At 43.9% G+C, this 23076-nt stretch overlaps 1 protein-coding gene across 4 annotated transcripts in view; it reads left to right on the top strand.

The window, feature by feature from the left end:
• Positions 1 to 15216: 15216 nt before the first annotated feature.
• The window catches only part of LOC136636584 (actin-fragmin kinase-like), a 29506-nt gene continuing 21646 nt past the window's right edge, over positions 15217 to 23076 (top strand). For 3 of the 4 annotated variants that reach the window (XM_066611731.1, XM_066611734.1, XM_066611733.1), the window contains exon 1: positions 15217 to 15297. The gene's annotated coding sequence lies outside the window, so the exon portion shown is untranslated. Of the gene's footprint in view, positions 15298 to 17076; positions 17114 to 23076 lie in introns of those variants that run through there. The other variant, XM_066611732.1, reaches the window with a different exon arrangement.

The raw sequence follows: 23076 nt of genomic DNA, 5'->3' as shown, positions 1-23076 counted from the left end.
CATTGGATTCAGCACAGGCCGTGCGGCCTGGCTGTGCCAGCGCATTTTAGGATTAGGCTGTTATTAGTAATTTCAAAGCTTCAGTAATTCCATTCCCTAACTCTGATCTTTTTGCTTATTACATGTGTTAAAGCTGAAATAATTTGCCCTCTTGTCAAAGTTTTTGAGTCCCATACCAAAGCTTTGGATACTTGTCTTGTGTGGTTCTTGTTTTAAGATTTCATTTAGGTCTTTCTCGTATTTTTTTTTCCTTGGTATGTTCATCATTCATTTAATCTCCAGAAAATCATTTAATCTCCGGGATGCCTGTTTCCATCACAGATATTCCTCTGCCTTTTTAAACAAAACACATGCAGCGCAATCCTAAGCTGTTGTAAGTGAGTGAGTGTCATAACCAAGAGTGTTGTAAACATACCATAAAGCACGTTTTTGCCGCCTCATGAGCCAGCTGCATGAGCTACTTCTTTTGCTTCCTTTATGATCGACACAGAAATAAAAAGATATCATTATCCCTGAATATGACTTGGGAGATGCAGTCTGCAGAGAAATAGGTGTCAACCCTCAGTCTGACTTGCGTAGCTCCATAAATCTTTGAAATCTAATACAGGTACCAATTTTTGTGCTTTGAGCTCTGTGCTTTTACTCAGTTACAGCAGAACCTTTGATTTGAGTTCTGTTTTTTCTTTCTCTAGGCTGCAATCCTAAACATATTTGGCAGAAGCCTCACTGAATTATTTCCAAGTAAACCCAAGCAGGATTTTCCTGTTTGCCATCTAAGGAAACTGGATGAAATGCTGCACATTTTTATGCAGCATTTGTGATATTTTAAATTCTCAAACTATGGGGAAAATATGTCATTAAGATGCTTCAGCAAGACACATAGCAAGATATAATATAAATTTTATCACAAGAATAGTCCCCAAAATTTTTTTTGAGTCCTGTATATTTCTTCTTTCTGTATAACACAGGAAGCTTCCTGCTCACTTTAGTCCTGCAAACATTTTGATGTTTCTTTTCCTCAAGGCATGGAATCTAATCAAGGAAAGGTCTGTAAAATACAGCCACCACAGATTTCCATGGCAACAGAGATCTTCCCAGTAAGTACCAGAGAGGTCTTTGACCCTTTGAGGAAGATGATTGTCACGAAATACAATCAGCTAATAGACATACTGTGCAGTGGAACTAGCTGAGAAGCTTGCAGGCCCTCTGCTGGAAGCAGAGTGCATAGAAGTGTCACAGACACAAGGTAGATTTTGTACTTGACAGAGGGCCCAATCATATCCAATTTTCCAGCACCAGTGCAGCTGCAATGCAGCCCCACGGTAAAGGAACAGATGTTCCCATACCTTAAGGAGGCCTCTGTGACTGCCTCCCCACCATAGGATAAAGTGCATGACCCATTGGCACAACTGCACAGCACTGAGAAATTAGATGGGATTGGGCCCAGAGTCAGCTGTTCTGACTTTAGTTGTCTGGTTCTTTGTTACTGTTGCATGCAGGGTTTCTGAAACTTTTTGAACCCCTTTTCTAAACTTTCTCTGCTTCTTGGCCCACTAGTAGCAAATGTCTTTTCTGAGGGGACCATATAGAAACCACACATCTGTATATTATAGTTGTGTGACTGCAGACTGTGGTTGTATACAAAGACCTGAAAGGTAGGGCACCAGTTCCATGCTGGCATGCTGATGCAGCCCCAAGATAATGTTCCCTTACCTTGAGGAGGTTTCTGTGATTGCCTCCCCACAGCACATGGCCTGTTGGATAGCTATATTAGCACTGGAAAGTTAAAAAAGATTGGGCCCAAAGTTGCATAGAAAGGTAAAAAGGCTGAACCTTGGGGTCTGGAAATAGAATGTAGATAGGTACATCCTAATAGTAAAGGCCTGGTAGTGCAAACTCAACAGCACACCTGAGAGTACTCTAGTGAAGTACCACTTGCAATCATTGGGGCAAATACAAGTCTATGACATTCATATGCCACTATAAAAACACAACCAGCGTGTGCGTGTGCTTCTTCCCCATGCTGCTATTGTGGAATGTTACAATCTTCCTGAATTCCATCCCCACCTGGCATCTGCAGCGCTCCCTTTGTAGTTATCTGCATCTCTAGGAGTGTATAAGCACCAGAATGATTCATGGATTAGTTTGGCTTGATTGCACACAGATTAAATCATTTCATGCAGTGTTCTTGTTTTTGTCTTCTACATTCATTTTACTTCAGAGCTGAAATTCAATTACCCAGGTCTCTGAGGTCACAGCTACAGGATAATCCTAGTGAGTCTGAGAGTTGCCTCCCAGAGCATTCCAGCAACAACAAAACAAACTAAAAAGAGAGGGGGGAAAAATTTTAGATCTAATCCTGATTAATTTTCTACAGTGATAGATACATTCAGTGAAACGCTGAGTGAGTCTAGGGAGAAAATAAGGTAAGCCAAACCAAATAACAAAATCCAAACTAAAATATACTCATCTCGATATCAATAACAAATATTATTAAAAATTTTAGCATGTGCAGCTGGCTGCATACACATTTTTTCATACATTCTCTGTTATTTATGTGTGATGAAATAAACAGTGATTTATATTAAAATAACTTCTGAGCTCACTGGACTGTGGTGATACTGTATTTTAGAATTTGTGACACACATGAATGCCTTAAGCCCTTTTCAAACATTTGTTACTAAGCCTGATCAGGAAAATGTCAGAATAGGCCTGCACATATACCTAGGGCCTGCCTTGGACTCACCCAGGGCACCAGGCTGGTTGAGCTCTAGGGGGAAGCCAGGCCAAGGATCCTGGCTCAGGGTGCAATCCTAACCCTTTATGTCCGTGCTTTCCAGCACGGACATAAGGACAATGCAGCTCTGAGGTCAGGGAACAAACATTCCCTTACTTTGAGGAGGCCTCCGTGAGTGACAGCCAACTGCAGGATGCAGCACATGTCCCATTGGCACCGCTATGCCAGTGCTGGAAAGCACTGACATAAGGGCTTAGGATTGCGCCCTCAGTGTTTTAATGTATGTCTTTCTTGAGCTATGACTAGAAGTGGGTTTTTCCAGTGATGATGAGATAAAAACACATAACACCACTTTCTGCACTTTGGAAAACACTGAAATCCATGAAAAAAATGAAACTTTCAACCACCTCTGATCTCTATGACAAAGAATAGTGTTACCTTGCAAAAATAAAGTTATCAAGTTTTAGGGTACTAAGTGCAACAATGAACTTCCTCCAGTTCACTCTAAAGTATGTTTCTTTTCCCATTTCCACTCTGATATGGCCCTTGGTAAACTCCAGGAGGTCAACTGCATACCTTATAGTATATTACCTGTGTATTAGAACTATTTCTAAAGATAAAAATACAAACCCCTTGTTCATGTTACAACAAAAGAGGTTATTGGCGATTCAGAATATCCTGTTGAACTGAAAAGGTGTGATACTTTTGTTTCCAACAAATATCTGGTCCATTCCAAAGCAACTTTGAGGCTGACTGCCAAATTACCGTAATAAAATGGCAAATACTAATTAACTTACACGTCAGCATAGCTTGACAGAATGACTGGAAAATTTGATAAATTCTAACATTATTTTCACCTACAGTTTTAATTTGTGTAATGGATATTCTAAAAGAATGTTTGCAAATATATATATAGGAGATGTGTGGCCACCCACGGTGGCTGGCATTGCATGACTGGCTCACAGGATATGTGCCTAGTGGTGACATCATTGTTGGCTGACGCAGTAGGTCAGAGAGTCACCTGCAAGACTGCTGCTGACAATTCAAGCGGTTGGGGCAGCCAGCATGGCAGGAAGAATTAAGGAGAAGATAGATACTGGCAGGAGGAGGGAGACAGGAAGCCATAGCAAGAGGCAGAGAGCCAAAGAGAGGTGGGACAGAAAGACTGAACGAGAGACCAAGAGGCAAGGAAAAAGAGTGGAGATGGCAGAAAGGAAGAAGGAGTGAAACACAGGACACAGCAAGAAGGGACAGAGGGAGTCCAAGGGGAAGAGGTGGAAGGAGTTGGATGGATACAAAGGGGTTGAGTAAAACAGAGAAGGCCCCACTGGCTATCCTGATCTTAATGCTGGAAAGGGGAATGGGATTCCTGGGGAGCTTCCTGGTAAGCATAGAAAGGATATCAGCAACTAGAACCCATGGGCAAAGAGAAGAGAGAAAATGCCACTTCTCCATCTAGTGACCTCAACCAAGCATGAATTGAACAATGGTGGAGGCACCAGAACCAGCCAAAAAAGAGGGAGCACCTGCACAGGACCCTCTGTAACATCATAATAAATAATTCCTGGCACACAGCAAAGACCAGTATTCTGAAGTGTTATTCACTCTCCCACAATGCTGGCATGTCACATGTTCTGAATTCACTTAAATGCTTAAAAACCTAATTCAGAATTTCACCCCTAATTTCACCCTAATTTTGCCCTAATCAACCCCTAAAGGAGCGAATCTAATTTGGGGATGAATTATAGAATGCTTCCTATTACTTAGGCCTGGCTGGCTTTTTCCCCCATGCGTCTGCCTGAGAGAGTCCTGTGGCCTACATGGCAACTGAGGCCAGGTCAGCCCTTTTAACTTAACCCTTTTAAAGTTGGTATAGCAAGGGGTAGTAACAGTAAAATAACAGAAAAATAAGTCATTTTAATATTTATTCTGAACAGTAAAATGAACAGTATTTCTGGCTCAATGCAAAGTTCTGCTACCCCAAGATTTTGACAAGTCTTTCTCCTGAGAACTTGTGCCAGCCCTTCCTCTGCTTATCCCTGTGTTCTAGTGAGAGGAGAGTTCAAGAGGGGTCCTGGCTCTAGAGTTGTTTGGCGCACGGTCTTACTTCTCTCACAGGAGGCATTTTTCTTGACTGTAGTTACTGTAAACACCAGCTGAGGGTCCCTCAATTTAAGTTGGTATGGTAATTGAGTATTTACTCACTGTTACCCTGCACAAGCCTGATCTTGTCTGATGTTGGAAGCTAAGCAGGGTCAGGCCTGGTTAGTACTTGGATGGGAGACCACATGGCAATACCGGGTGCTGTAGGCTTATACCATAGTCTTTCGAGACTGAAGGTTGCCAACCAAACGTAAATGGGGAGATGGTGCCTCACACTATTTTCCCCATCACAGGAGATGGAGCCTGTCTGTTCTGGTCCCTCTCCTATCTCAGTAACTCTCACAACCATTACCACTTCCTGCCCTCAAGAATGCTCCTAGCAAATGTCATGCCAGATATATCAACACTATAAGGAGGAAGCAACTTAAGGATGTGCCAAGGAAATATGTGCAGAGTGGTGCACTGTGGTGTGGTGGCCAAGAACTAACAAAATTACCCTGAAGTCCACAGAGTGGCAGTCTTGATATGAGCACAGCAACCCTGGAAGTTAAGTAGAAAGGTGAGGACATATGTGGAAGGTCAAGGCTCACTCCAGTATGGCATATGATCCTGATAAGGATCCTTATATGGCAGACAGCATGGTGGCTCTGGGTACCACAAGTGCCAGTACTGCAGAGCCCTCAAGTGAAAGGAGGAGGTCCCATGTGCTGCAGCATTGGCAAGCTTCAGCTCCCGCCCTTCAAACCTCTGCCTGACCCTCCCTATAGCCTGATAATGGGCAGCCACCCCAAGCATGTCCACTTCATGGACTGTGTTCGGAAGTACAATGGCTGCTTCAACATGACATCATTCAGGGCCAAGCAGGTTCTATGAGATGGCTTCATACCAACCTTCAAAGGGAACGTCAGTAATTACTTTCAATGATTACAGGGTGTTGCCTGACATTGGATAGTTGTGCTAAATTTCAGTTGTTCATTGCAATCAAAGGAAAGTTTATTGGAGTCAAAATGGATTTAAAGTAGTTAAATAACATACCGAAGCACAAGCATCACACTAGTATACATATAAGTTTAATAAAATAAAATGTGATTATTCTGCTGTCTAACCATTCCTCAGAAGGTGGCTTTTTGAGTGTTGGCTTCTGCAAACAGAAGTACAGAGGGTGAAAGTTCAGTATTTTGAACAAAGTTATTCCCAATAGATAGGACGGTAAGTGATGGAAGCCTCTCCTCTGCTTTGGGAGATCATAAGTAGCTTTTGATGAACTACTATTTTGACAAGCTGTGTTCACCATTGGCACCTGTAACTGGAAGAAGATTTTTGGAAAGTTAGCACTCATTTGGGTGTCATGCATGTATTTCAGGGTGTTTTGTGATAAGCCTTTTCCAGGAGGTAAAATACACTGGATATGGTCCAGGTCTACACAAAAATATGCACCATCAATGGATGGTCACCATCAATAAACCCCCTATGCAGATCTATACAGTGGGTGGGAAGCATATCACGTAGTAGCTTTACAAGGCTGTATAAGAATCTCCATATATATACAACAGGGACCAAATGTATACACCTGTGGGCTAGACAAAAATGGGTTAAATCACTCTTCAATTAAAAATAATAATAATAGTCTATAAGACCGTAGGAGAACTCCTGTTTAAAGATTCCTTCTGGACTACTGAATTCTTCTTCATGGGTCTAATTCTCATACTCAGACAGGCTCTTCTTATGGGGCATACATGGGAGCTCCTCGAAAGTGGCATTAACATCAAAGGCTTCTGCCAGTTCCTTCGCAGTGACAGCTGCCAATGCATAACTGCTTTCCCTGTATAATGTAGTAAACTCTACACACCCTTCATGAGGGAGACAGCAGTTAGAACATCTGTTGTAAGGCCTTGCAGAGCCTTACTTGCAATTTTCACCTAGAGCAGAATGTCATACCCTACTCTGACAGATACCAAGAGCTTGAAGTCTATCAGTTGGTCTGCTAGGCACTGTGCTTCATTGGGAAGACCTGCATCAGCTTGAGGCAACCCTGCTGCAGTACTTCCATCAGAGCAGCATAAATATATTTGTTGGATATTGAATGGGCTTCACACTATCTATGCAACTTTCCCTATGAGTGCCATTCAGTGGCTTCAGAGTAAGGACAGGCTCATGGTCTTTCACTAACTGCCACTATTGAAGTGAGGCAAAAAACAGCACAAAAATGTGCTGTAGCACACCAAAAGGAATAATAGATTCTTTTGAAGAATAACATGTAGTCCTGTATTTTCCTGAGGCTTGTTCAGGCCTCTTGTCTTTCAGGATCTTTGGTCCTTCTGAAAAAAATAAGATCCTCTTGCCTTTCTGGATCTCAGGCTAGGTCTCATTGACTCCCATTCCTAAGAGCTGGGCTTGCTGGCATTTGAAGAAATAATTGGATTAAGGCAGCAGCATAGGTCGTTTCCTTACATAACAAAAAATGTTTGGGCATGTTCAGTGCCCAAAGGAAGAAAGCTGAAGGAAAACCATGCTGATTGGAGGAGGATGCCTGGATAAGCCCAAGGAAGCCAGCCACAAAGAATGAAGAGTGTGATGATGGTTAACCCCTCATCAAGACCCTGGGACCTTACTGGGCAGCAGGAACCCTTTGTTGCACTGTTGTCTCACACCAGCTGTCATTGATCCAAATGCAAAATACAACTGGGTTGCTAATTACAGAAGCATCAGATTTAATTATATAGCCAAAGAGGTAAACAGAATATCTTGTAGGGATAGGAGATATGCTTTGCAGTTGTCACCCCCCATCAAAGGTTGATGGAGCCCTCCAGAGCAGCACTCCCAGAAGGGCCACTGCTGGAAAGAATTTTCACCCCTTTCCCTGCATGAGTAGAAGCACTTTCTGCTTGTGAATGGGAGAAGGCTTGATCTCAACTGGACTCTCCAAATATATCTCTAATATTGGCTGACTCCTTGATTGCATATACAGTACTGCAAAGTCTAGGTCAAAAGGCAGGGACAATCCTTAGCAGCTCTGGCTTATGGCCCCATCAAGTGAGCAGGATCTGAATACATTCCATTGGAGATAGGTTTGGAGACTGGATTGTGATATCATAAGCTAAGCAGGGTCAGGCCTGGTTAGTACTTGGATGGGAGACCGCTTGGTAATACCAGGTGCTGTAGGCTTATACCATAGTCTTTCGAGACTGAAGGTTGCCAACCAGTAAACAACCCACTGAAATGGAGGAAGTACCTGGAATACAGAGATAGCTTGGTACAGACAATTCCCATATGAAATGCTTTCCCAACATCCAGGAAAAGTGTCTGCACCTGATTAGTTATTTGTTTATCAGCAATGACAAAAACAAACTTCTACTGATTGTTCAATCAATGTCTTGAGGGGACAAATCATACATGTAATGGATATGGGAGCAGTGGTGTCGCTAGGAGGGTGCGGGCCACACTGGGTGATGCACAAGGGGGGGGCGGGTGACACCACTACCAGCCAAAATTTTTAAAATCTTGGTATTTTCAAATAATACCATAATGTTGTATATCAATCAATGCATAATTTCATGCAGAATGCAATGAAAAAAACACATTGAAATATCTCTATTCTATCAAACGTTATAGCGAAAAAACCATTGGGTACATCATCACACCCACTGCCCAAGGCATTACCCCACCTACTGCATATGAGGAGGTCTATCATAGGGATGATGAGCTGGCCTCCCGCACCAGGTGATGCAAACCCTAATGATGCCACTTTATGGGAGAACCCTTTTTAATTATCTCAGACAATGCTCTGTGCAGAATTTATTGCTTACATTAACTGGCGTTGTGTAAGAAGTGGTGTCTTTCCCCTAAAACTGTCTTTGTCTAAGTTAAGCAGCCCCCCCCCCCCAATACTGGCCTTGAACATATTTGGGAGAGAGCTGGATTCCTTGGTAACCTCCAAAGCTATCAAGAAAACAGGGACCAGAAATTCCTGCAGAGCTTAAACTATTAGCCATCCTGGCAGATCATATTTTATTTTGTGGCCGACTTCCCAGTAGTCCAGACTGATCAGTGGAAAGTTAGGAAGGTGACAGTCTCCAGGTAGCGGGAAAGGGAAGAGAAACCGTTTGAAGCCAGTTCTGCAGTCTGAATTTGGAGACATGTGGGCTTAGCTGGAATAAGCCCAACTGGGGTGCAGCCTGCCTCAAGTGCTATGAGAGGTACTTTCTGGAGATTCGATGCAAGGGTTTCTGACAGCTTAGAGGAGTCTGCTTACCCTCACTATGACTTGCTAGCATATTTGTAAATAAACAAAATTGAAAGACACAATTACCATAATTCTCCATTGCTGTCTCATCTAAAGGAAGGTAAACTTCCTAGTGCTGTCACTAGGATGTCTCACTGCTTGGAGAAAAGGGAATGCAGAAGACCAGAAACAATAGACTAAGCAGTAATGCAAATTCCAAATGTTCTGGGTCTGCTAGCCCACTCTGCCAACTACCTCCCACATGTTAGGGCAAGCACTTGGTGGAAAAAGAATCGTACTAAAAACAGTTTACTCCCAATGTCAATAATAATCCCACATAATAGAACCCTACTTGAATAAGTACCCTATGTAACAGAAGTGAATAAGTAAAGAAACAAACATATACATAGAAGTATGTTTGTTCGGTGATAACAAAATAAAAACACATCACACTGCTTTTTGCACTTCTCATTTTTGTAAAAAAGAAAACACAAAAACTCCAAATCTGCAAAAAATAAAATTTTTGTAACACTTCTACATATTGGTCACTATAGGATGGGCTGGACAGATGGGGGTGCATGGGAAATGACTGTGGCTGCTGACACTATACCACCTATATCATCCACCTAGTACACTTTTAAAGCGAATGAATGAATGAATGAATGAATGAATGAATGAATGAACAAACCTTTATTAGGCATAGATAAAGAAACCACAAAAGCAAACATAATCAGTCCTAATCCCATTTATCAAAAACGGAGTTAAGTTACTTAATTACTAATAGTACATTTATAGTTCAACATAAAATATCAATTTTTTTGACAGATTACATTAAGAAGGCTTAGAAATCGCTAAAAGTAAAAATTTAGAAACTCCCTCTAGCACATCTGGTGAGCAGTCATTTAGGAGACGCTTCCGTTTTGCCTCATCCAAAAGACCATTCATTTTGCCGAGAAGTGGAGTCATGTAAGTGTGGTGGGATCTAGTGTGCAGAGGACAATAAAAAAGAATGTGCATGATTGATTCAATATTTCCCAAATTACAAGGGCAGAGGCATTCTTTATATGGTATTTGCCTATATCTGCCTTCTGTGACCTTGAATGGAAACACATTAAATCTTGCCAAGGAGATTGCGTGATGTTCAGAAGGGTTGATCAAAATACTCAGATAAGGAGCCATTTGCCCATACTTAAGCAGGATAGAGAAATTAAGAGGGGAGCAAATTCTAGAAGCAAGTTCAAAGAAGTTTTGTGCCTCAATGTCTAGCATTCTTTGCTTTACCCTTTGATAAACTCCAGTGAACGGATAGAAACTTAAAAAATCCAATGAAAAACCAATTGATTCAATTTTCGATTTAATTTGGCTATACCAGGGGTCGACATCCTTAAACATTCAAAGAGCCATTTGGACCCATTTTCTGGAGAAAAGAAAACCTTGGGAGCCACAAAACCCTTTTGACATCTAAAATGAAGATAACACTGCATATATACGTAGTTTTTTTTACCTTTATGATCTGCTGCAAGCTCCCCTTCCTGTGCTAACCAGACAATATACTTATTGTCAAGATAGATATATCTTGACTGAGGGCCCAATCCTATCTAACTTTCCAGCACTGATGCAGCCCAGATGTAAGAAAACAAATGTTCCCATACCTCGAGGAGGCCTCTGTGACTGACTCCCCACTACAAGATGCAGTGCATGCCCCATTAGAATGGCTGCACCGACACTGGAAAACTGGATAGGATTGGGCCCTGAGATGGCACTCTGAGGCACACACAGGGTGACCAGATGTCATAACAATAAAAGAGGACAAGTCACCCCAAAATGTAGGATATTGAAGAAAAATGTAGGACCACAAAATAAAAGCTTAAAACACTCATCTATATTGATTATATATTGATCAATATATAGATTACATATTTATTATCTCATGTGCCTAATTTACTTATTATTGAATTTAAAACTGTATTACATATAATTTATTAATTACGAGAGGGGATGCGTTGCCTGCTCACAGGGAAAAGCAGGACATTTAAGTTCTTTTCCAGGACATGGGGCTAAAAAATAGGACATGTCCTGGAAAAAGAGGACCTCTGGTCACCCTGGGGACACACTGGGACGGTGCATGCTAAGACGGCACCCTTGAATTTAGCAATCTTCATTTTCCCCAGGTCAACCCCCATCTTTCTTGCTCCTGAAAGAGCACCCCTTTCTAAGGCTCCCACAGCCCCATCTCTGCCCTCCTGCTCCCCATGGCACCCCAGAAAAGCAAGGTAAAGATGGAGTTACACAGGCAGCCCTTCCACAGCCTCCCTCTTCCCCACCCACCCACCCTTGCAAAGTCAACACTCCCCCCTCTCCCACTGCTCTGCCTCACCTATTGCCCTACAAGACAAAAGTGAGGTCATCCTCATTGCCTCACTGTGCCAAGCCCCACCCCACAGCTGTGTGCACAGGAGATGCCCACAAGGGGACTGCAGGCGCCTTCTTCCCTCTCCTGGGAGCTGCCCCTGCCTCCCCCCACCCAGGCAGCCCTGCCTGGGCTCCCCCTCCTGCCTCTGCGCCCCCCACCGACCCCCCACTGGACGCCCACCCGCCTGGCGCTCCCACCCCTTGCCAGCCACACTCAGGGTGGCAGGAAGCCAGGAGGGGAGCCTGGCTGCTGTCAGCCACACTCACCATATACACGATGAGGGCACACAGCACATTACAGGAGCAGGCGAAGCCCCAGCACACCATCTTCCCAGGCAGGAGCAGCCAAGCCCCCCTTTCCCTCCCCCACAGCACAAAACAATCTCCCGCTCCCCCCAAGGGGAAAGCAGCAGCAGCCCGTCCTGCCCCTTTAAATCCCAGCCTGCAGGAGCCAGAGCAGATGGCTGAAAGAGCCGCATGCAGCTCTAAAAACACAGGTTGCCGATCCCAGGGCTATACCATTTAGAAGAACCAGACTCAGAGGGCTATACAATTTAGAAGAACCAGACTCAGATAACATTCAGGATAGGAGACTGCCCGGTTTCACATTATAATGTAACTGGAGCCAATAGCGTATGGTTAAAAGCCATGCTCTTGATACTAAGAGCGATTGTCCGGTCTCCAAACATAATGCAGAGTATGGTACAGATTTAGGTAAACCCAAGATAGCCCTCAAAATTTAGCTTGGACACTCTCAAGGGTGTGACTTACAGTGCTAATCCAGATAGGGCACCCGTACAGGAGCTGTGCCTTAATACCTTGGCATTAAATACCTTGAGAAGAGCTGGTATATAACGATTGCCCTGACTAAAATTAAACAAGGGAAAGAAACAAGGGAAAGAATTAAACAAGAACACCTCTGCATATATGTCAATGGAAAAAATCCACACCCCTTTGACTTCATTGCCTTAGATCTGTTGTCAGTAAAACATTTATACCAAAGTCCAACACAGACACCATAAAATGCGCAAGCAATACAAGAAAACAGCAAAATGCTTTTCTGCTCACAGCTAGACGATAATAACTTCTTGAAACTTGGAAGAAACCAGATCCAAAGACTGCAGTGGAATGCAGTGCACAATCACCCTTGCTGGTATAATGTCTTGATAAGAGATACAACGTCAAGGACACAAGATCCAACCATTACAATGTAAATCAATGCCATATAAACTTCTTACTGAGGTGGTCAACTTGTGACTGGACTGTATTATTGCAGATTGCAGGTGAGGGCTCATGTGACTTGCATGTTGTTCCACACCAAAATTAGGCTAGAACCATGCTTAGGTGAGATGCTGGTCTTAGTCGATGTGGAAGGAATTTTTGATATGGAGTAAGGGTAAGCCCTCAGCTCAGGCACAGACTTATTTATCTGTGAGAACTTGGTCTTCGTGTTAGCTTCGTGTTAGCTTTGGCTATATGTCACTGAAACACTAGAACTTGCTTCAGCTCAATTAGACCAACAAAACTAGCAGAAATACGAGTATAACTGGGACCCAGCAAGGAAACATGGGGAGGGGAGTTATAAGGATCTACAAATGATGATATTCAAGGTGAGAACCATAAAAAACACCCAAGATATGGGGATGCTGCCATAGCTCCATGGTAAATGACATGGTTTGCATGCAGAAGACCCCAGGTTTTAATATCTGGTATTTCTGAGTAGGGCTGAGAAAAATCCCTGTCTGAAACTCTAGTGAGCCATTGCCAGTCAGTATAACAAAGCTGACTTAAATGGAACAGTGGTATGATTCATCATAACATGGCTTCAGATGTTCAAACTAGGGAAAGTTGCAGCATGCTACTCAGCTACTGGAAGTTGTGGAGATCATGTAATCAATAGCCAAGCTGTAAAGAAATAACAGGTTCTCACAATGAAAACATCAGCAATGACTAGACCTTGCAGTCTTTCTACAAAGATTTCAACAAAAGACTGCTAGGTATTTGGCAAAATGGCAGATGCGCTTCAATGTAAGTAAGTGTAAAGTCATGCACATTGGGGCAAAAAAATCAAAACTTCACATATAGGCTAATGGGTTCTGGGCTGTCTGTGACAGATCAGGAGAGAGATCTTGGGGTGGTGGTGAACAGGTCAATGAAAGTGTCGACCCAATGCGCGGCGGCAGTAAAGAAGGCCAATTCTATGCTTGGGATCATTAGAAAAGGTATTGAGAATAAAATGGCTAATATTATAATGCTGTTGTACAAATTGATGGTAAGGCCGCACCTGGAGTATTGCGTCCAGTTCTGGTCGCCACATCTCAAAAAGGACATAGTGGAAATGGAAAAGGTGCAAAAGAAAGCGACTAAGATAATTACTGGGCTGGGGCACCTTCCTTATGAGGAAAGGCTATGGTGTTCGGGCCTCTTCAGCCTAGAAAAGAGACGCCTGAGGGGTCATGTGATTGAGACATACAAAATTATGCACAGGAAGGATAGAGAGATGCTCTTTTCCCTCTCACACAACACCAGAACCAGGGGACATCCACTAAAATTGAGTGTTGGGAGAGTTAGGACAGACAAAAGAAAATACGTATTTCTTTACTCAGCATGTAATTGGTCTGTGGAACTCCTTGCCACAGGATGTGGTGATGGCATCTTGCCTAGATGCCTTTAAAAGGGGATTGGACAAATTTCTGAAGGACAAATCCAGCACAGGTTACAAGCCATGATGTGTATGTGCAACCTCCTGATTTTAGAAATGGGCTATGTCAGATGCAAGGGAGGGCACCAGGATGCAAGTCTCTTATTATCTGGAGTGCTCCCTGGGGCATTTGGTGGGCCACTGTGAGATACAGGAAGCTGGACTAGATGGGCCTATGGCCTGATCCAGTGGGGCTGTTCTTATGTTCATACCGGCTTCCAAACAGGGATGTGGTGGAGGGAGGCAGCAGGGAATGGAATTCTAGGACTTCTTCTATAGCAAGATTAGTGATATCAGCAGAAGAAGTTCTTGTGTACTGCCTTTCAGCACAATCCTATGTGTGTCTACTCAGGAGCGGTCATGCCAATTCTGTGGCGGGGGAACATTATGGAGGCCTCTACAAGGTAAGGGAACATTTGTTCCCTTGCCTAGGGGCTGCACTGCAGTTTGCACTGGCACTGGAAAGTTGGACAGGATTGGGCCCTCACTCAGTTCCATGGGACTCACTCCTAGAAAAGTGCTCTTTATTTCCCCTTTTCTGTTGAAAACTTGAGTCACCAAACGCATTGCCTGATCTTGAGCAATCGCCTGTGTTCCTTTGCAAGTCCTGGCCAGCATCTCCTTGGAAGGAACGGGTCCCTCTCTTCCAAGGGTGCCCAGATGTAAGACCCGCAGAAGAGGAGCAGGCACCCCAAATGTAGGACATCCAAGCAAAATGTAGGACGTGACAAAATAAAAGTTAAACACCCTCGTAGACTGATTTCAGGAGGTTAATTCAAACACTGTACTATTAAATGAAAAACATGGAATTGATGACTTGCCAGAGAAGGCTCTGCGCTGCCTGCTCACAGGGCAAAGGAGAACCCTGAAGCCCCAAAGAGGACATGTCCTGGCAAAGAGGGCGCCTGGTCACTTGTGCGGCGCCCCCCCCCCCCCATGTGCGGGGCTGCCTGGAGAGAAGGGGGGTGGAGGCGGCAGCAAGAGCCAGCCAGCCAGCTTCGCCTTCCTCCTTGGGGTAAGGGAGCGCGCCCTGGTGCGGCGGCGCGCCTTCCTGAACGCTGAAGGCGGGTCCGGGCGGGCAGGAGCTAACGGGAAGGAAAGCAGCCGTGCGCGCAGGAGGAGGTGAGCGGGGCGCGGGCTGCAGCGGGGTGCGCGGCTCCAGGCAGAAGTGGGCAGGAGGGGCGCGCGCTGGTGCGTCCCCGGGCGCAGCGAGGAGGCGTCCTGTTTCCCTGCCCCGGGGCGCGCGGGGAGCAGCCTCTCCTCAGCACGGCCGGGCTCCCCGTTCCCCTCCCACGCGCGCAGAGGAGCTCGTCTCCGCCTCTGCCCCCTCCCTTGGCGCGTGGCTCGGGCGGCCTCCCTGTGCGCTGAACTTTCGGGGAGGGGGCGCCCCTGCGCCTCCCATTGCGCGACCCCTGGAGTTCCCCGCAGGAAAGGCCCTCTACACACACTCGGTTCTTGCCCGCACTCCACCAGTCGAAAGCGCAGTCCCCTCAGCCTCCGTTTACCTTGAGGGACTTTCCTGTCCCGCGTCTCCTTTTTCAGGCATGCAGGCTGTGGGGCCACCCCCCAAGTGCCATTTCTTGCCCTCCCCTCTTACCTGGGGCTCTCACAGGCCTAAGGAAGGGAGGGGCTGAGGGGTTACACTGTAGCACTGTCTTGTCTTGCTACCTCAGCAGTGGTTCCCACAATTTTGCCTTTGCCTACCCCTTGGCGGCCCATTTCCATACCTTGTACAGCTCGTATTAGCCCCACAATGCGTTCTAATGCCAGCCTTGCAAGGCATTCTGCTGCAGGCCTGCCTTTATTCAATTCTTTTTCAAGTACCCCTAAAGGTCCTGGCAAGTACCCCTGGGTATGAGTACCCCAGGCTGGGAACCACTGATCTAGAGTCTTCCTGTCATAGAGTGCTCTGCTGTGAGGAAAGGGCCTCTGTATGCAAGAGTGCCTGGAGTCCTGAGGACTTCCTCCCCTTTCCTGCTTGCTCCCATTGCGAAGGGGGGGGGGGAATAGTAGCTACAGCTGTGGCCTCCTCTCTCCCATCCCCTGAAACGTCCTTAGATTTCAGTCTGTGCATTGCCTTTGCACAGATGGGCAGAACTCTTGGGTTCTGGTTTCTTAGGACTGCAAGGCTGACTTGGTTTCTAAGGAGATAATGGCCCACATGCAAACGTGCTTTAAGTCACAACTTCTGCCTGTGAGTCACTGCGCCTCCTCTCCAGTCTTCCATGCATGGCAGCTGGTCACAGTTCTTCACTGGTGATGGAATGCTGCTTTCTCTTCTCGTTCCTAAGCTGAGCCCTGGCATGGAAAGGAAGCCTTGGAGTTGAGCCATAAAGCATGTTGGCCAGAGAGCTTCCCTTGGGCTTTGGTTTAAGTTTACAGAATATTATGAGGGAATATGGTGGAGGGGGGAGGCTTTAACAAAGAATTTAGAGCCAGCCCCTTTCGAGGAAAGGAGGAGAATACAGAAAAAACACACAAGTTGTTTTTGAAGGAGGCTCTCGAATTGGATTTATACTGTTTGAGGAAAAGGACAGTGACATCTTATTAACATTTCCAAAGCAGAAGTGCAACAATGGGAAAAGAAAACTTTCAAAGACTGTTTCCTACTAACTCTTTCTGAATAGTTTTCTTTTAAAAATCTGCTAGTTCATAGGCAGTGTAATATTTTCCACAGAACTTTCTAGTTAAACAACCCTGTGCTTCTGTACAGCGGTTAAGAGTCCTTCCATAGCCTTCAAAGACTATTGGGATTCCAGAGAAGTCTGACCAAACAAGGGTCATATTATGCTAGTCAAGCAGGGCAGTATTCAAGGACATCAAATTTCTGTGCTGAGAATGTTGTTGGAATCCTGCACACCGTGACACACAACCGTGCTTTGTATTTTTCCTGCAGAGATAAAGAGAGACCCCCCCTTCAGATCTGAAATCTTTCTGAGTTGAGTGTTACAGATATATTTATTTGTTCCTTTAGGTAAAAGTTTAATAAAACATGGTACAGCACTGGACTTTTGATAAATTTTGTGGGACAAAATTTGATAAATCATTCTGCTTAAATGCCCTTTCATAAGCATCCCCTATTATGGTTGTATAAAAATTGCTTTGAATACTTGAAATTATTATTATTATTATACCACTTTTCAACAAAAATGTTCATGAAGCATTTTCCAGGAAAAAATCAAATAACTAAGGGCCAAATCCTATCCAATTTTCCAGTGCTGGTGCCATTGTGCCTGTGGGATTTGCACTGTATCTTGCAGTGGAGCAGCTGTTACTGGGGCCTGCTTAACGTATGGAAACATGTGTTCGCTTACCACAGGGCTGTATTGTGGCTACACCAGAGCTGGAAAGTTGGATAGGATTGGGCCCTAAATAGCCCCCTGTCCCAAAAGGGCTCATAATCTAAAAAAAAAACAACAACAATCATTAGAAAAGACTGTGTGCTGGCGTGAAAAGGAACAGTTATTCTTCCCCTGCTAAATATAAGAAGAGCACCACTTGAAAAAGTGTTTCTTGCCCAGGGAAATGAACTACAGTATATAAGGGCTAAATATAGTATTACAAGTTTTTTATATGCTGTAAAACCTGCTTGTTGGCATGGCCTTTGATTTATCCCTTGATCCTCATTCCTGACTGGAACCCAGTTGTAAGTAAATTTTTGCATGCATCTCTCTCTTCCTGCCTTCCTTAAGATTATAAGCTCTTTGGGAGCAGACACCTGTCTGTTTTTGCCTACAAGATTCTAACATGGTATGGACACTGATAGTGCTGTATTAATCATTTTCATCACTATTGTAAAACTAATGTAAGCATTTTGTCCTAATTGATAAGCATCTTCTTGAAACACCCTGACCTAGTACTATTTTAAGAAAACCTCTCTCTGTGCTTTGAATTATTCACTGCCTTCCTAATGCTGAATTTCTAAGGAGAGGGTCCTGGTGCCAGAGTCAAACCTGGCTGGTAGTCCAAATGTCTCCCTTATCACAGAAGTGTGTTTCCTAATGCTAGGTGAAAGTGAGTTGCTAGTGAAGACTTCGTAGTGAAGGGAACACAGTTTGCACATGTTTTGTGTTTTACTATTATTTTAGGCTTGAAGAGCTGTTCTGAGATTGAGCCCTGGCATGGTGTAAGCCTTGTGTCTTTTTTGTAGTCATGTTTCTTTTTCTCAGTTCGGGTCTTGCTTAGATCTTACATAATTCTGTATGCATGTTATGATCCCAGGTAAAATAGTTTATTGTGAACTTGGTTGTTATGATGGTGAATATAAACTCAGATGACAACTTCCTCCTCCTCCTCCTCCTCTTCTTCTCTTACTTTCAGTATGGTATTTAATAGGTATACAGACCTTAGAAGGAAAATAAAACAGAGAAACTGAGATACTTACATCATGCTCATTTCCTGTAACTGTCCCTTGTGGATTTCTAACAAGCAGTGTGTTACCTTAGGGAAGGAAGCATTTCAAATTTACCTGTGCAGCTGTTCTTTTTCCTTGGCGGTGCCTATGTTCAGCCACACTGACAAAGGTCTTTTCACTAGATTGTCTTTCATGTATTACAACTCTGACAATGACTGAAGAGATAAAGTACATCCTAAAATATTTGAGCATAACTTTTTAGGACACTACTTCCCTTTGCCCTAGCAATGCCAGTCTACAATCTTGGATGTTTTTTGGCACTGAAGTGAAAAGTCAAAGTGATTTGCATATATTCTTCAAATAATAATCATTCTCTTCACATTTAAATATGCCTCATACTGAATTAGGCCACTGGTTCATGTAGTCTAGTATTGTCTAATCTGAGTAGCTGGAAGTCACTGAAGTTTCAGTTCCACCATTGTAATTCTAGATTCCTCAAATGGAGATTGAAATTGGGACCTCTTTTATGTGAAGTATATTTTCTACCACTGGGTCATGACTTCACTGCTGCTAAGAGGAAGGTCATTGTTAATTAATCTGTTGCCCACAGAGGGATTTAATAGGTAAGTGAGATGACTGGCTCCATCTAGTCATCAGCGGCATGGCTGAGCAAGAATTTTGTACATATCTCAGTGTAGTGTTCTTGCCATTGAAAACTGGAGCTCTCTACCCACAGTCCAACATGGGAGTGTGATTGTCTGACATGAAATAACAAGATATCAAATCATGCAGTTGTCAGCTTAAGAACATAAGAACAGCCCCACTGGATCAGGCCATAGGCCCATCTGGTCCAGCTTCCTGTATCTCACAGCAGCCCACCAAATGCCCAAGGGAGCACACCAGATAACAAGAGACCTCATCCTGGTGCCCTCCCTTGCATCTGGCATTCTGACATAGCCCATTTCTAAAATCAGGAGGTTGCGCATACACATCATGGCTTGTACCCCGTAATGGATTTTTCCTCCAGAAACTTGTCCAATCCCCTTTTGAAGGCGTCCAGGCCAGACGCCATCACCACAACCTGTGGCAAGGAGTTCCACAGACCAACCACACACTGAGTAAAGAAATATTTTCTTTTGTCTGTTCTAACTCTCCCAACACTCAATTTTAGTGAATGTCCCCTGGTTCTGGTGTTATGTGAGAGTGTAAAGAGCATCTCCCTATCCACTCTGTCCATCCCCTGCATAATTTTGTATGTCTCAATCATGTCCCCCCTCAGGCGTCTCTTTTCTAGGCTGAAGAAGCCCAAATGCCGTAGCCTTTCCTCATAAGAAAGGTGCCCCAGCCCAGTAATCATCTTAGTCGCTCTCTTTTGCACCTTTTCCATTTCCACTATGTCTTTTTTGAGATGCGGAGACCAGAACTGGACACAATACTTCAGGTGTGGCCTTACCATTGATTTGTACAACAGCATTATAATATTAGCCGTTCTGTTCTCAATACCTTTTCTAATGATCCCAAGCATAGAATTGGCCTTCTTTACTGCTGCCGCACATTGAGTCGACACTTTCATCGACCTGTCCACCATCACCCCAAGATTTCTCTCCTGATCTGTCACAGACAGCTCAGAACCCATCAGCCTATATGTCAAGTTTTGATTTTTTGCCCTAATGTGCATGACTTTACACTTACTGACACTGAAGCGCATCTACCATTTTGCTGCCCATTCTGCCAGTCTGGAGAGATCCTTCTGGAGCTCCTCACAATCACTTCTGGTCTTCACCACTCGGAAAAGTTTGGTGTCGTCTGCAAACTTAGCCACCTCACTGCTCAACCCTGTCTCCAGGTCATTTATGAAGAGGTTGAAAAGCACCGGTCCCAGGACAGATCCTTGGGGCACACCGCTTTTCACTTCTATCCATTGTGAAAATTGCCCATTGACACCCACTCTCTGTTTCCTGGTCTTCAACCAGTTCTCAATCCATGAGCGGACCTGTCCTCTAATTCCCTGACTGTGGAGTTTTTTTAGTAGCCTTTGGTGGGGGACTGTGTCGAACGCCTTCTGAAAGTCCAGATATATAATGTTCTCCCGCATCCACATGCCTGTTGACCTTTTCAAAGAATTCTATAAGGTTCGTGAGGCAAGACTTACCCTTACAGAAGCCATGCTGATTCTCCCTCAGCAAGGCCTGTTCGTCTATGTGTTTTGAGATTCTATCTTTGATGAGGCATTCCACCATCTTACCCGGTATAGATGTTAGGCTGACCGGCCTATAGTTTCCTGGGTCCCCCCTCTTTCCCTTTTTAAAGATAGGTGTGACATTTGCTATCCTTCAGTCCTCTGGCACCGTGGCCGTTTTGAGGGACAAGTTGCATATCTTAGTCAAGAGATCAGCAACTTCATTCTTCAGTTCCTTAATAACTCTAGGGTGGATGCCATCAGGGCCTGGTGACTTATTGATCTTTAATTGAGATCAATTAATTATTAATTATTATTAATCTTTATTTTTAATCTTTAATCTTTAGCTCAATCTTTAATTGAGCTTTTGGTTAAGTTTCAAAAATCTGTCATTCTCCTGATGGTTTACCCTAATTAGTTTATAAATAACTTCCTCCCATAACTTTCTACCTCTGAAAGGTAGATACTGCTGTTAGGAAGGATCCTTGGTCTGTGTACAAGGTTTAGATAGGGAGGATGCACAGGAAAGTGTTCTTGGTGGCCACAAGCAGATGTGTAATGCTAAACCAGGGGTCTCCAAACCCTGGCCCAGGGACCAGATGCAGCCCATGGCAAGCCTCTATCCAGTCCATTTAAGTGTGTGCTTTATTTCTTGGGCTGTGTTGGTGCTTGGAGAAATCCTGGACATTCGAGCCGATTTATTCATTCATCTAAGTTCCATCTCTAATGCATTTATTTAAATTTTATATTTAATATTTTTTCCAGCCCTCGACACTGTGCCAGATATTTGATGTGGCGCTTCAGCCAAAAAGTTTAGAGATCCCTGTGCTAAACCATGAGCCAAGCTGAAGAGAGCTCAACCTCAGACTCGCCTGCTTCTACCTCTCCTCTCACATGCCGGTGTAGTGAGGGGAGGAAATTGAAAGTTTCCACTTTCTGTTTAGAATAAACTGCAGTTTTCCATTATATCGGAACTTGAGAATTGGTTTCTTCTAACTGTGTTTAGTTACAAACCAGAATCTAAAACCATTATTCAATCCTGGATTGTGGTTAGACCCTAGTTTCTTGAGTTTGATATTCAGTATTCTGAACCCAAAATACTCTCCTGTCATATGCAGAAGGGGAATTTGTACTCCTGAGGTTTGGCTCTGCTCATAATACTGAACCAAGGTTTAGCATTATGTTTGTGTGCAGACAGTATCTGCTTAACAACTATGGACCCCTGGAAGACCTGTGAATCACACATTCCATAGGTACGAAGCTCTAAGCAGGATTTCTGAGACAGATTTTAATAATCAAGGAAGCTGATATAATATGTCACAATATGTAATACAACATGTGCATGCTTACTCTTCTGTTACTAATTAACATATGACATACTTGGGCAGTCTGAGGGTATTTGCTTGCTCTCAGCTTTCTGTGGCCTTTTGCTTTGTGATTGATGTTTGCTTAACTATGATTGATGTTTGCTTAACTATGGAGAAGCTGTATGTTTATTGAAAATGCAGATGCTATCTCAGTGCAGAAGTGGCTTGTTGAAGAGTGTCTTATGATAGATAACAAGATTGTTACTTTTCAAATATCACAGGAACAGAAAAACCTTCAGCCAGTAAGCTGATAAGTGACTGAAGTATTCCAGTATAGAGGGCCACTGACATAAAAACAAGCCTCATTCTGTTACTCATTTTGAAACTGGAACAATGTATTTCAAAACTGAGAGGGGAGTTGCTTTATACCCAAGTCTTGCTCATCCCTGGTGTGTTACCTCTCTCCCCCTGGGATAGTTTGGTCATTTGCACCCTCCTTCCAAATGGTAAGAAGGATTTTACCATGCACAAGGTCTTAATGTGTGGCAATTCTACTCCTTCAGGGAAGGGAAATGTGTGCAGGCAGAGGAGGCAGAGGGAACTAAAAACCAGATGTATCTGTCTTGTGCAGCCTGGCCAATGGCAGGTGAGCTCCAGCAGACTGCAAAGGACAGAAGTTGTCCTGTCATGTGTTACAGACAGTTCAGCAGTGTGTCTTGGTGGCTGTGCTGAATTAAGTGATTTCTTTGGGACAAAATAGGAGGAGTGCCGAGTTTTTGTTTTTACTTTTAAGAAATTAGTGGCAAGGAAGAGAATTTTGTCCTTTCAATCTGTACTGACAGAGTTGGGAGATTTTTAAAAAATGTATTCTGCACTATGATTTGGGCAATGCCCTGTAAACATGGTGAATATCTTGATAATTGGGGAAACTCACAATTTCCAGTGTAACTAAGAAGGAAATAGGAAAGGGAACAGCATTTTAGGCATCAGTTGGAAGGTAAATGGGGCTTCCCTACACCAGCCTCTCAGGTTAAGGGCCTGGCCCCACATGGTATGCCAGC

Source organism: Tiliqua scincoides, chromosome 1 (assembly GCF_035046505.1).
Source record: "Tiliqua scincoides isolate rTilSci1 chromosome 1, rTilSci1.hap2, whole genome shotgun sequence".
Classification (NCBI taxonomy): domain Eukaryota; kingdom Metazoa; phylum Chordata; class Lepidosauria; order Squamata; family Scincidae; genus Tiliqua; species Tiliqua scincoides.
Note: the sequence above shows the minus strand (reverse complement) of the source record. Positions and strands in the feature narration are given on the sequence as shown.